The following is a 13,820-nucleotide window of genomic DNA, read 5'->3' on the forward strand; positions in this document are numbered from 1 at the left end:
CCGAAATATATAAAGTGACTGCTGTGCTCCCGATTAATAAAATATATATATACACATAACCAAGAAGGGTTATCCAAAATATTAAAGTGACTTCTGTGCTTCAAATTGATAAAAGTAAAATGTATATATAACCATGGAAAAAAAGTCCAAACATATATAAAGTGACTGCTGTGCTCCAAATTAATAAAATATATCAGGAAGGATTATCCAATATATTAAAGTGACTTCTGTGCTCTGAATTGATAAGGGTAGAATGTCCTTAATGGCAGATAAATCCTCAGTTCCAAGGTGTAAATACTCTAGCCATGACAAAAAATATCCCTTGCAAATGGGTGAAGTAAATCACTTACCAGATAGGGTGGGTTCTGTATGCCCTATGGCACCAGAACCTTTCAGGCTTGTAAAGCCCACTGGGCTTAAAGGATGTTTCCCCTCTATGTGGTCCTCCGCAATCCTGGGATGCCTCTATGCTCCGGGGTACTCAATCCCAAATACCATATGGGGGAGAAAGGAAAAGCTCCAAATAGTGTAGTAGGGTTTATAAATGTCTTTATTTCTCCATAATTCAGGTAGGTTAAAAGTAGTACAGCATCACTGGTGGTCTAGCGGTGCGAGTTGCTCGCCCTCCTCGCGGAGCAAACAAAACCAACTCACTTCCGGCTTGATGGGAGGATGGATGGATCCAAATAGAGGACCATTCTGTAAGAAAACCTGATGGAGTCTGCAAAAGACCTGAGACTGGGACGGAGATTTGTCTTCCAACAAGACAATGATCCAAAACATAAAGCAAAATCTACAATGGAATGGTTCACTAATAAACATATCCAGGTGTTAGAATGGCCAAGTCAAAGTCCAGACCTGAATCCAATCGAGAATCTGTGGAAAGAACTGAAAACTGCTGTTCACAAATGCTCTCCATCCAACCTCACTGAGCTCGAGCTGTTTTGCAAGGAGGAATGGGCAAAAATTTCAGTCTCTCGATGTGCAAAAGGTGGCGCTACAAAGTATTAACTTAAGGGGGCTGAATAATTTTGCACGCCCAATTTTTCAGTTTTTTATTTGTTAAAAAAGTTTCAAATATCCAATAAATTTCGTTCCACTTCATAATTGTGTCCCACTTGTTGTTGATTCTTCACAAAAAAAATACAGTTTTATATCTTTATGTTTGAAGCCTGAAATGTGGCAAAAGGTCGCAAAGTTCAAGGGGGCCGAATACTTTCGCAAGGCACTGTACTTCTTCTAAATCCCATTGAACAAAGGATACCTGTGTTGACTCTGCAATGTGTTTAGGCAGGTGTGTCTTCCATTATTGCATGGAAAGGGGTCAGGGGAGCCCCATCAGGGAATTAATCCCTTAGTGATTCTGTCCAGTACCTCGACACAGGAAAGAGGTCTGATTGGACACTGAACTCTCAAGAGAGTTCAGTGGCCATCTTGGGTGAGGGAGCCTTTTACAGTTTCCCCATGTCATTTTGGCACACTTCTGGTGAGTGAGTAGTAGAGAAAGGAACCCATTTGAGAGAGACAGTAATTAGCACAAGGTCATGTTCCAGATGAGAAGGGATAGAGTGAAGAAGGCTCCTTCTTCACTTTATACACTCTGGTAAGCAGTGCAGAGATGTGGAGTCAGTGCAGACTGTAGAAACATCTCGTTCCTATGCCAAGAAGGGATATTACCCATGGTAATGGAAGCTATATTCTGTAAATACTGACACTTTTTAGTCTGTAGATTGCTCATATCAGTGCTGAAGATCAGTTTACAGTATGTGTTGCTGCAAACAAGCTGTGCAAGAATTATATAAAATACATCAGTACACTATATATTGTGTGCACGTATTTCCGCCCAATACAAGGTACCTAATATAGGCACCACCTACATGTGCCAGGAATGAATTCATGTAGATCAGTCCACTGCTGTGCATACTGGAAACACTTTGACAGATTCTGTCCAGGATGCCCCTTGTAGAGAGCACTCTGTTCCTCCTAAGAAGAAGTAAGCCATCAGCCCAGAAAAGCTGCTTGAAAATGATGTAGGACTAGGAGTTAAAAGCTTTTGCGTGGTGATAAGTATTACAAGGCCATAAAAGGTAGAAAAAGTCTAATCTTTATTTAGATGGAAAGAAGAAACAGCCTTGGGAACTATGCTTCATGGGATAAATCACTATTTGAAAGATTTTTAACAAAGGTTCTCTGCAACCCAATACCTAAATTCCCAAAAGTTCCTTGCTTTGAGGCTATAGAACACAGATTCGAAAAAGTAAAACTCTCATGGACGAAAAGGATGGTGGAACACTAAGGTTAAGTTAACACTAGCCCCATGCTCTAAAAAGCGATATGTGGTGGATCACTATTTAGAGTGCAGCTAAGCAGTCGCAGTCAAGTGTTCAGGATGCAATTATGCCATCTCCTAAATGCTTTTTTTTCCGGAATGGCAATTTCAAGGGAGCTAATGTGCCACAACTGTGAGCCAAACATTTGGCACAGCCCATTGACTTGAATGGTTAAATGTGACAGGCGGTGCCACCTGGTCTTGTCCTTTTTAGAAGAGAGCAAAGTGAAAACTTGCTTTCAACTGGTACGGTAGGCATTAAAGGCCTCCTTTTTTAGTCTGTTTGTTTATATTTTTTCCTTTCAAGTGACAAAGTCACTTTAAGCTAAATCAGTATTTGTGCTTCGTTTGTATCAGGTAGTTGATTGGAACAAAGAATAGTGGGCTCCATTGACAAAGTGGTATTGTTCCTCTAAAAAATGCAGTAAAATACAGCTCAACGTTTTTCAAAATGTTTTTTGGCATTTACAAAAAACGCTACTAAAATACCGCATTAGTTATTTTATGAAGTCTTGCAGTATTTTGAGAGTGAATCATGCAGTAATTTAACCCCTGACACTAGCTGGCATATTTATTAACAACATGGTTGTTAAGGAGCAGGTGGCCGTCGCAACCTTAACAACTGATGAGTCATCAGCTGTCAGCGGGATTGCCCACTGACAGCTGAATCTAAAAAATAAAAATTGCCAGAAATAAACAAATCATGAAAAAACTGCCCTTTGGGTCTGGTATTGATTTTGAGGGGAACTCCACACAAATAGTTTTTTTTTTTTAAATGGCGGTGCCCCCCCCCCCCCCCAAAAGACAAATCCTGGACGCTGGATCTTCATTGGGGGGGGGCATTTATTTTTTTAACAAAGGACTTGTCAAAAACTCTCTAATGTCTTTTTTTACACTACACATTTTATTTGGGTGCATGAGTAGAGGTACTGTGTATTGTGTACATAGAGGGGCCGGGATCTGGGGCCCTCCTTGTTAAAGGGGGCTTTCAAATTCTGATAAGCCCTCCGCCCGCAGACCCCCCACGACCAACGGCCAGGATTGTAGGAAAGAGACTTTTGTCCCTATTAACAAGGTGCTCCTGGGGGGGAGGGGCTGAGCCCCCCCCACCCAAAATCACCCTCCCCATGTTGAAGGCATGTGGCCTGGTATGGATCTCCTCCCTTTCCTGACCTGCTGGGCTGCATACTTGGATAAGGGCCTAGTATGGATTTTGGAGGGGGCCCCTACGTAATTTAAAAAAAAAAAAATTGGCATGGGGGTTCCCTTCCAAATCCATACCAGACCCAAGGGGGGCCCCATGCCTTTTTTTCTATTTTTTTTCACTGTGGACAATCCCGCTGACAGCTGATGACTCATCAGTTGTTAAGGACGCGGTGACTGCCCGCTCCTTAACCACTTGCCGCCCGCCCGCCGTCAATTGACGGCGGGACGGTGCGGCCATTGTTCTGGGAAGACGTCATATGACGTGATCCCAGAAAAGCAGGGCAGGCGCGCGATCGTGTGCGCGCCGCCCTGCACTGCCGATGTCGGGGTGTCCCCGGGACACCCCCCGTCACCGGCAGGGGGGAAACAGCCAATGGGCATGGCTGTTTCCCACGTGATCGGCTGTGTTCCAATGACACAGCCGATTACAATACAGGAGCCCGGAAGATGACCGCGCATGCGCGATCGGGAGCGCGCAACGCGGTCATGTCGGTGGCGCTGTGTTCCATAGGAACACAGCTGTCACCGGCAGTAGTAAACAGTCACTGACAGTGACTGTTTACTAAGTGATCGGCTGTGAATCCATTCACAGCCGATCAGAAAATTCAAACAAAGAGCAGTAACTCACTGTTACTAGCTCTTCTCCCCTCACACAGTTTCCAGTGTGAGGAGAGCAGAGCTAGAAATAGTGAGTTACTGCTCTGTGTACCTGTCAAATGTAAAATCACACCAATAAAGGTCCCCACACAGTCCTCAGCCTGTCACCCAACAGTCACCTCATCAGTGCCCAGAAATTGACACCCATAAGGCTACGTTCACATGTGAGCGTAGCGATCGCGGGCAGAATCACAGCGATTCTGCCCGCGATCCGGAAATCGCGTTGCCCGTGATTTGCAATAGCACCCCAAACGCTGTGCGATGCCGCGATTTCCACCTGCTGAATCGCGGTAACATCGCACAAACAACGCATGACGCCCAAAAAAGGTACAAGAGCTTCTTTGGGGCGTCATGCGTTGTTTGCGTGATGTTACCTCGATTCGGCAGGCGGAAATCGCAGCAACATCGCACAGCGTTTGGGGTGCTATTGCAAATCACGGGCAACGCACAGGCGTCCCGCGATTTGCAATGATTTCTGGATCGCGGGCAAAATCGCAGTGATTCTGCCCGCGATCGCTATGCTCACATGTGGACATAGCCTAAAGTTCACCGGTCACCAGAGACTGCCATCAGTACCGCCGTGCACCATCGCCCGTCACCTGTCACCCATCAGTGACCATCGCCCGTCACCTGTCACCCCATCAATCACCGTCACCTGTCACCCCATCAGTCATCGTCATCTGTCACCCTATCAATCATCGTCACTTGTCACCCCATCAGTGATCGTCACTTGTCACCCCATCAATCATCGTCACTTGTCACCCCGTCAGTGATTGTCATCTGTCACCCCATCAATCATCGTCACTTGTCACCTCATCAATCATCGTCACCTGTCATCTCATCAATCATCGTCACCTGTCACCCCATCAGTCATTGTCACCTCTTACCCCATCAGTCATCGTCACCTGTCACCCCATCAGTCATCGTCACCTGTCACCCCATCAGTCATTGTCACCTGTCACCCCATCAGTCATCGTCACCTGTCACCCCATCAGTCATCGTCACCTGTTTGCCATATACATGCAATCACTTACCGACCGCCTAACGACTATATGCGTCGGCCATTAAAAGCTAAATGCTGGGGTTATGGCAGCAGATAGATAAAAGCAAAAGGTGACCAGCAGATAGATAAAAGCAAAAAGGTGACCATGGAGTGTGCGGTGAATCGTGAATGGCTATTCGGTGTAAGCAGCCAACAACCAAACACCGAGGGGTCAAGATATAGGTAAAAAGTGCAAGAAAGGTTGAAACGGCGCTACCTTTATGTGATAAGTTCAAATTAAAGTGCGATCATATGCAAACAGATCATAAATAAAGGGGTGAGACCCATAAATATAATGCCATAAAATTATAAAAATACAATGTATTGTGTAGATTTAATAGAACCGATTAAATCTCCTAGTGTGTGGTAGGTTCAACCAAAAAGTGCTGAGGTGCAATAAATTAAACCAACTTACATAGACTGGTGAATTTATTTCAGTGATAAATAAATAAATAGATAATACAGTGCAAAGGGTAAATAAATAGTGCAATGGATAATAAATATAGCTTAATTAATTCTGTGGACATAACATGCCAATAAAAGAAAAAAATCCTGGTGGTAAAGTGGTAAAAAACAAGGAAATAATTCCCTCAAGATGAGGTGGCAGCTGCAATCACCCGTGTGACCACTAGGTGTCGCGCTATATATACAACCTGTGATATGTAATGGTCAGGCTGATGTATATCTCCGAGGGTTCCCCTCCGCGGTCAACAAGGCACAAGTTGGCGTTTTTTCACATGGAAAATAGAGAGGGGAGCCCCATGAAGTAATATGTGCAAGGATTGCTGTGAAGTACGCAGTATACACTCACTGTGAAAGCTGCCTCGGATCAGTAGCAAACGCCGGGAAGCTTCGGCTGTGAAGTCCGAAACCGGAAGTGACGCTATGACGCAATGGACCCGCCCTACGCGTTTCGTCAGAGGAAGAGATAGCTGCCATAACCCCGGTATTTCTTGAAACGGCGGGGCGGTCGGCTTTCAGATAAGGGTGGTCCCAGTGGCGGATTCGCCGCGGAATTACCCTTACGGTGCAGGGGAAGAGGTGACCCCCTCCTGCCGCGTCCCAGACGTTTTCCCAGCTTTCCGGACCCGCCGGCAGCGGGGAAAACTATCCGGTCCCGGATCCTCAGAGACAGGAAGTTGAGTGAGGGCAAGATGGCCCTCACTCGACTCTATGGTCTTGGAGGACCGGAGCTATGTCAAAAGACGTTGCCTAGCAACCGGTTTAAAGGGCCGCTTTTTTTTTTTTCCTTTTTCAACAATTTTTTTTTCTTTTTTAGTGTAGTTGTGAGGTGTGAGGTCTTTTTGACCCCAGATCTCACAATAAAGAGGACCTGTCATGCCTATTTCTATTACAAGTGATGTTTACATTCCTTGTAATAGGAATAAAAATGATCAAAACATTTTTTTTTAAAGCTGTGTAAAAATAAAAAAATAATAAATAAAATAAATAGGAAAAAAAAAAAATTAAAGCGCTCTGTCCCCGTTAGCTCGCGCGCAGAAGCAAACGCATACGCAAGTCCCGCCCACATATGTAAACGGTGTTCAAACCATACATGTGAGGTATCTCTGCGATCGTTAGAGCGAGAGCAATAATTTGATCCCTAGACCTCCTCTGTAACTCTAAGCTGGTAACCTGCAGAAATTTTTAAAATGTTGCCTATGGGGATTTTTAAGTACCAATGTTTGGCGCCATTCTGTGAGCATGCGCAATTTTGAAGCATGACATGTTGGGTATCTAATTACTCGGCGTAACATTATCTTTCACATTATGGAGAAAAATTGGGCTAAATTTACTGTTTTCTTATTTTCTAGTTCAAAAAAGTGATTTTTTTCAAAAAAATTGCATTTGGAAGACTGCTGCGCAAATATGGTGTGATAAAAAATATTGCAACGATCTCCATTTTATTCTCTAGGGTCTCTGCTAAAAAAAATATATATATATAATGTTTGGGGATTCTAAGTAGTTTTCTAGCAAAAAAAATGATTTTAGCTTGTAAACACCAAGTGTCAAAAATAGGCCCAGTCTTAAAGTGGATAAATGGACAACTTTGTGAAAAGTGCTACTTGGATGTTAGGCCTATGTATGTGGCCAGGCTGTGAAAAAGTGTTACACATGTGGTATCGCCATACTCAGGAGGAATAGCAGAATGTATTTTGGGGTGCAATTTTTGCTATGTACATGCTATGTGTTAGAAATATTGCATAAATGGACAGCTTTGTGTAAAAAAAATGTGTTTTCATTTTCTTTCCACATTTTCCAAAAACTTGTGGAAAAAAATGACATATTCAAAAGACTCATTATGCCTCAAAAATTATAAGTTAGGCTGTTTGCTTTCTAAAATGGGGTCATTTTATGGGGGGGTGTAAAAAAAATACGTCAATTTGTAAAAAAAAAAAAAATCTTCATTTTGCAAAGAGTTGTGGGAAAAAATTACAACTTCAAAAAACTCACCATTCCCCTTATTAAATACCTTGGAATGTGTACTTTCCAAAAAGGGGTCATTTGGGGGGTATTTGTACTTTCCTGACTTTTTAGTGTCTCAAGAAATGTGCCTTCAGTACATCAGGTGTGGTCAAGTGTGATCAATTTTCAATGATTAGCACCATAACTTGTGGATTCTATAACTTTCACAAAGACCAAATAATATACACTTATTTGGGTTATTTTTACCAAAGATAAGTAGCAGTATAAATTTTGGCCAAAATTTGTGAAGAAAAATTACTCATTTGCTAAATTTTATGACAGAAACAAAGAAAAATGCGTTTTTTCACAATATTTTCAGTCTTTTTTTATTTATAGCACAAAAAATAAAAAACCCAGTAGTGATTAAATACCATCAAAAGAAAGCTCTATTTGTGTGAAAAAAAGGACACACATTTTTTATGGGTACAGTGTTGCATGACTGAGTAATTGTCATTCAAAGTGTGAGAGCGCTGAAAGCTGAAAATCAGTCTGGGCAGGAAGGGGGTGAAAGTGCACTGTAGGCAAGTGGTTAACAACCATACACATTCCACAAATACCACATGCCTGAACCACTACTTAATTTCCACATGCATTTAATAATATTAATTTTAAGTATATTAATTATAATTATTCATTTCCTTCTGTGAATGGATTTTAACACCTGTTCATGTGGTATTTATCGAGCGTTTCAGTGTTTTTTGGTAAATACCTCACCTCTCCTTCAGGCTCGGTTCACACTGATGCGATGCGGGAAGGCTGCGAATTCGCAGCCTGTTCCCGCATCGCACACGCACCCCCGGCAGTTCACACTGCCATATGCGATCCGCTGGGGGTGTCAATGTAATCTTAACGACACCCCCAGTTTGATCGCATATCGCAGTGCGATCGTGCAGTTCGCACAGGATCGGATCGCACAAGTGTGAACCGCTGTGCGATCCGATCCTGATGCGGCAGCAAAAATGCCTCCTGTGCGTGTTTGCTGCGGGTGCGATGCGAATTTAGCCATACAAACTGTATGGCTAAACTCGCACCGCACAGCTGATCGCATGTCATGTCGGAGCAGTGCGCTCCGACATGACATGCGAACCCCGCACACGCAGTAGTGTGAACCGGGGCTAATTGACAGTTTCAGGATCACATGAGATATTTAGGCAAAATGTGTCCTGACACCTAAATATCTCATATGAGTTCATTCTGTAAATAGAGCCCATATTCATTGCGGAAATTGTTTATTGCTCGCATGCTTGTTCTTTTCAAATTGTTATTATAGTGCTTTCAAATCATGAGATTAATATCATATTATACCGGCACTGCTGTGCTGTAGTGGTGGTTTAAGTCTCTGTAGCATGTGAATGACACCATGTCACTTCCCCTGAAGTGCATACTTGGCATCAATAATTAAGAGAGGCAGTCTTGTCATACTAGACATAGTTCATTTGTAATCTTGCTTTTTTTACATTAAGCAAGTGGCTGGTCTTTATCCTAGAGTGGCACAAACAGCAGTAAATTAAAAACTGTGAAATTAATAAATATTAATACTGTTCATTTTTATCAATAATAACACGTGCAGTTAAATTAGATTTGCTTTGTAAGTATTTGTCTTATTAAATGGAGAGTAAAATGCTTTTAGTCAATGTATCTTTTTTTTTTTTTTTTTTTTTATTATTAGTTTATAAATTCTTCAACGACCATCAGTCCTAAAAACAATATTAAACCCAAAAACAAACATTTATTATATTGCAGCTTACCAATTCTTAGACGTGATGGCTGAATAAGTTTCAATTTTTTGTCGTTCTTTCTTCTTTTTTCATCTGGTGATCCAGATAGTAAGTCTGTTACTTTTCAAAAGAACAAGCTCTCCAGTAGAATGTATCAGTTTACATGGATGAGACAAACTATTTAACACTGGCAGGGGTGCTTAAATGATCAGCTTTTATTTGCTCATGTAACTGATGAAGTTTGGCTTTAATTTGTATTGAAATATACTAAAACACACTGTTTTATTTACATTGTTCCTGTCTCTTTCTGTATGTGGATGATGTCACTGTAACTATTTTAATAATAAAAAAAAAAATCTAAGTACCTTTTTCCTAATCGATATACAGCTGTCACATGACCCAGATCTTTTCCAGCCAGTCTGTAGGGAAACAGTGGCAGGAGGAGCTTCTAGTCCTCTGTTCACAATAAAGGAAAACAGCCTTTGGAATACTGAGTAAGAATAAATAATTATTATCAACACACTGTTTTAAATCATCATACAAATATATATTTGAAATAAAATCTTTATTATTTTTGGCAAAAACATGATGTGGGCAGATTTCTGCCTGTCACAGACATAGTTACATAGTTACATAGTAGGTGAGGTTGAATAAAGACAATAGTCCATCCAGTTCAACCTGTGTAGGTGTGTGTGACTGTAATCATCTAACATAGCCCTCAATCTCCTGATCCTTGAGATGTAAGTCTAAGAGTCTTTTGAAAGTCACCATACTACCCGCAGAAACCACCTCTTGTGGTAGACAATTCCACAATCTTTTAGCCCTAACAGTAAAGAACCCCCCACGTTGCCTGAGATTAAAACGCTTCTCCTCTAATCGCATTGTATGCCCTCGAGTCCTCATGCAATTCCTTCGAATGAACAGCTTTTCTTCTAAGCTGAGATCCCCATTAAGATATTTATAAATTGCTATCATGTCCCCTCTCAGACGTCTTTTCTCCAGGGAAAATAAATCGAGCGATTGCAGCCGCTCTTCATAGGTAAGGTCCTCCAACCCCCTAATCAGTTTAGTTGCCCTTCTCTGGACTTTCTCCAGCTCCAACACATCCCTCCTGAGGACTGGCGACCAGAACTGGACAGAATACTCCAGATGCGGTCGGACCAGAGTTTTATAAAGTGGAAGGATTATAGTCTTATCTCTGGAATACATCCCTTTCTTTATGCATGCTAATATTCTGTTGGCTTTGGAAGCTGCCGCTTGGCATTGCATGCTGTTGCCTAATCTATCATCAACTAAGACTCCCAGATCTTTCTCCATTTTTGATTCCCCCAAGGGTTCCCCTCCTAACGTGTATTGTGTTTTTATGTTTTTGGTCCCCAAGTGCAAAACCTTACACTTCTCCACATTAAACCTCATTTGCCATGTCGTTGCCCACTCCGTAATTTTGTCCAGGTCATTCTGTAGGATATCTGCTTCATGCTGTGCAGTTATTGCCCTGGCCAATTTTGTGTCATCTGCAAAAACTGATAACGAACTACTGATCCCTTCCTCAATGCTGTTTATGAATAAATTGAACAAGGTTGGTCCCAGGACTGAGCCCTGGGGCACCCCGCTTACTACCTCAGACCAGTCTGAGTATGCGCTGTTTATTACTACCCTTTGGACACGGCCTTTTAGCCAATTCCGTATCCAAGAGCAAACCCTGCTGTCGATACCTGCAGACCTTATTTTATAAATTAAGCGCTTGTGGGGAACTGTATCAAACGCCTTAGCGAAATCCAAGTACACCACATCCACTGGTCTCCCCCTATCTAGCTCACAGCTCACCTCCTCGTAGAATGCTAAGAGATTGGTTTGACAAGATCGCCCATTTGTAAACCCGTGCTGATTACTGCTGATGATGTTGTTGTCTTTAGCATACTCTACGATATAGTCCCTTATCATCCCCTCCAAAAGTTTACATATTATTGATGTCAGACTGACAGGCCTATAATTTCCCGGGATATGTCTCTGGCCCTTTTTGAATATCGGAATCACGTTAGCCTTCCTCCAATCCCCTGGTACATCTCCTGTCCTAATACTGTCAGCAAAGATCAGGAACAGTGGTCTAGATATAACCATACTGAGTTCCTTGAGCACTCTCGGATGTACGCCATCCGGGCCTGGTGATTTGTTTGTGTTAAGTTTATCCAGTCTTTCCCTGATTTCCCCCTCTGTTAGCCATAGTGGCAAGTCCTGTGTATTACTACTAACCATACAGTCATGGTCAGTGTACCCTTCCTTTTCCTGCGTAAAGACTGACGAGAAAAAAGAATTCAGCACGGTTGCTTTTTCAGTGTCCTCTGTAACCATCCTCCCATCATCGCTAATTATGTGTGCAATATGCTCTGCCCTAGTTTTTTGCTGTTGATATATTTAAAGAATTTCTTTGGGTTTTTTTTACTATCCTCCGCTATTTGTCTCTCAAAGTTGATTTTAGCCATCTTGATTTCGTGTTTACACTTCTTATTTTCCTCCTTGTATTGCTGGAAGGCCGATACGGTGCCCTCTGATTTATATTTCTTGAAGGCCAATTTTTTTCCCCTAATAAGTTTTTTAACGCTACGGTTTAGCCAGCCAGGTTTGGCTTTGTCTCTTCTAAATTTATTCCCCATAGGAATGCACTGCAAGATGCCTTTGCTTAATATTGTTCTAAAGCATTCCCATTTTTCCTCTGTGGTCAGTGATCCCAGGGTTTGGTCCCAGTTTACCCTTTCCATCAATGAGTACAATTTTGGAAAGTCTGCCCTTCTGAAGTTTAGGGTTCTTATGTTCCCCACTTGCCTTTTTATATTGTTATTTATACTAAATGTGATCATCCTGTGATCGCTAGAGCCCAGGTTGTCCTGGACTCCTACCTCCGAGATTATGTCTGGGTCATTAGTGATCAATAGATCCAGGATAGCATTCTCTCTAGTAGGGGAATCCACCAACTGCGACATGTAGTTATCCTGTAAGGTTTCCGTGAATAGCCGGGCCTTATGCGAGTGTGCAGTCCCCTCTTCCCAGTCAATGTCGGGATAATTGAAGTCCCCCAATATGATGACTGATCCTAGTTTTGCCGCTTTACCTATTAGTGCTAAAAATTCCAGCTCTACCTCCTCCCCTTGGTTAGGTGGCCTATAGCAAACCCCCACAACTACTTTTCCCTTATCTTCTTCCCTATCGAGTTCAACCCACACAGATTCTAAATCCATGCTCATCCCATCCGTAATGTCACTCCTTTCTAGCACCTTTATATTGTTCTTGACATAGAGACATACCCCTCCCCCTCTTTTACCAACCCTGTCCTTCCGGTACACCGAATACCCTTGGATATTGGCCAGCCAGTCATGTGAGGGGTCGAACCAAGTCTCCGTTATTCCCACAAGGTCTATGTCCTCCTCATGTACTAACATGTCCAACTCATCCATCTTATTAGCTAGGCTCCTGGCATTAGCATATACCCCTCTTAGTTTTACGGAAGTTAAACGTGATTGGCGGTTTTGTTTATTTCTGTTTGGTCTGCTGTTCTCCCGCACAGACCCGCCAATTGATGTTGTTGACCTACTGTCGCTATTGACCCTACAACTGCCTTCAGTCCTCTGCTCCCTCCTGACTGATTCTATTTCTGAGCCCTCCCCCCCGTCTCCTAGTTTAAAAGCCCCTCCAACTCGGTGGCCATCTTTCTCCCCAAAAGAGCTGTACCGTCCCCATTAAGGTGCAGCCCATCCTTACTAAAGAGCCGGTAGCCGACTGAGAAGTCAGCCCAGTTCTCCAGGAACCCAAACCCCTCCTTCCTACACCAATTCCTCAGCCACTTGTTAACTTCCCTAAGCTACCCCTGCAACCTGTCCTAGAATAAGAGGGAGGTGAAGCCTCCATTAATCTACATGTAATATCCCACCCCCATTGTGTTTAGCTGGTTAGTGGGCATGGAGGAGGAGGGAGGGAGTGGGTTGTTGTTTATCACTGTGTATACGCTCACATGTGTGACCCTATAGTCACATGGGCTGCACATATGTGAGAGGGAGGATATTCTCAGCATAGAAACTCACTGAAAATTAAACATGTGCAGTAGCTGCCAACACTGCACTACAAAATCCCCAACTGCATTGTTTTTCAGTTGATACTTTAGTATCAATACTCTGCAGATTGGCAATGCTGCTGTCTGCTGTGCCTTCTGTGCTCAATCATTCTGAGATGTGTTTCCCTAACACGATTACTGGCCAAATCACCAGGTGGAAACAGAGGGAAAAAGCCAAAGAAAAGAAAACTGATGCAGCCACCTCATCTAAGGATTGGTAAGTTGCAATGTAATAAATTTTTGGTTTTAATATTTTAATACCGCTTGAAGTGTGTATGTATATACAGTATATATATC

This window comes from Pelophylax lessonae (genome assembly GCF_965119305.1).
Source record: "Pelophylax lessonae genome assembly, chromosome: 1".
NCBI lineage: Eukaryota > Metazoa > Chordata > Amphibia > Anura > Ranidae > Pelophylax > Pelophylax lessonae.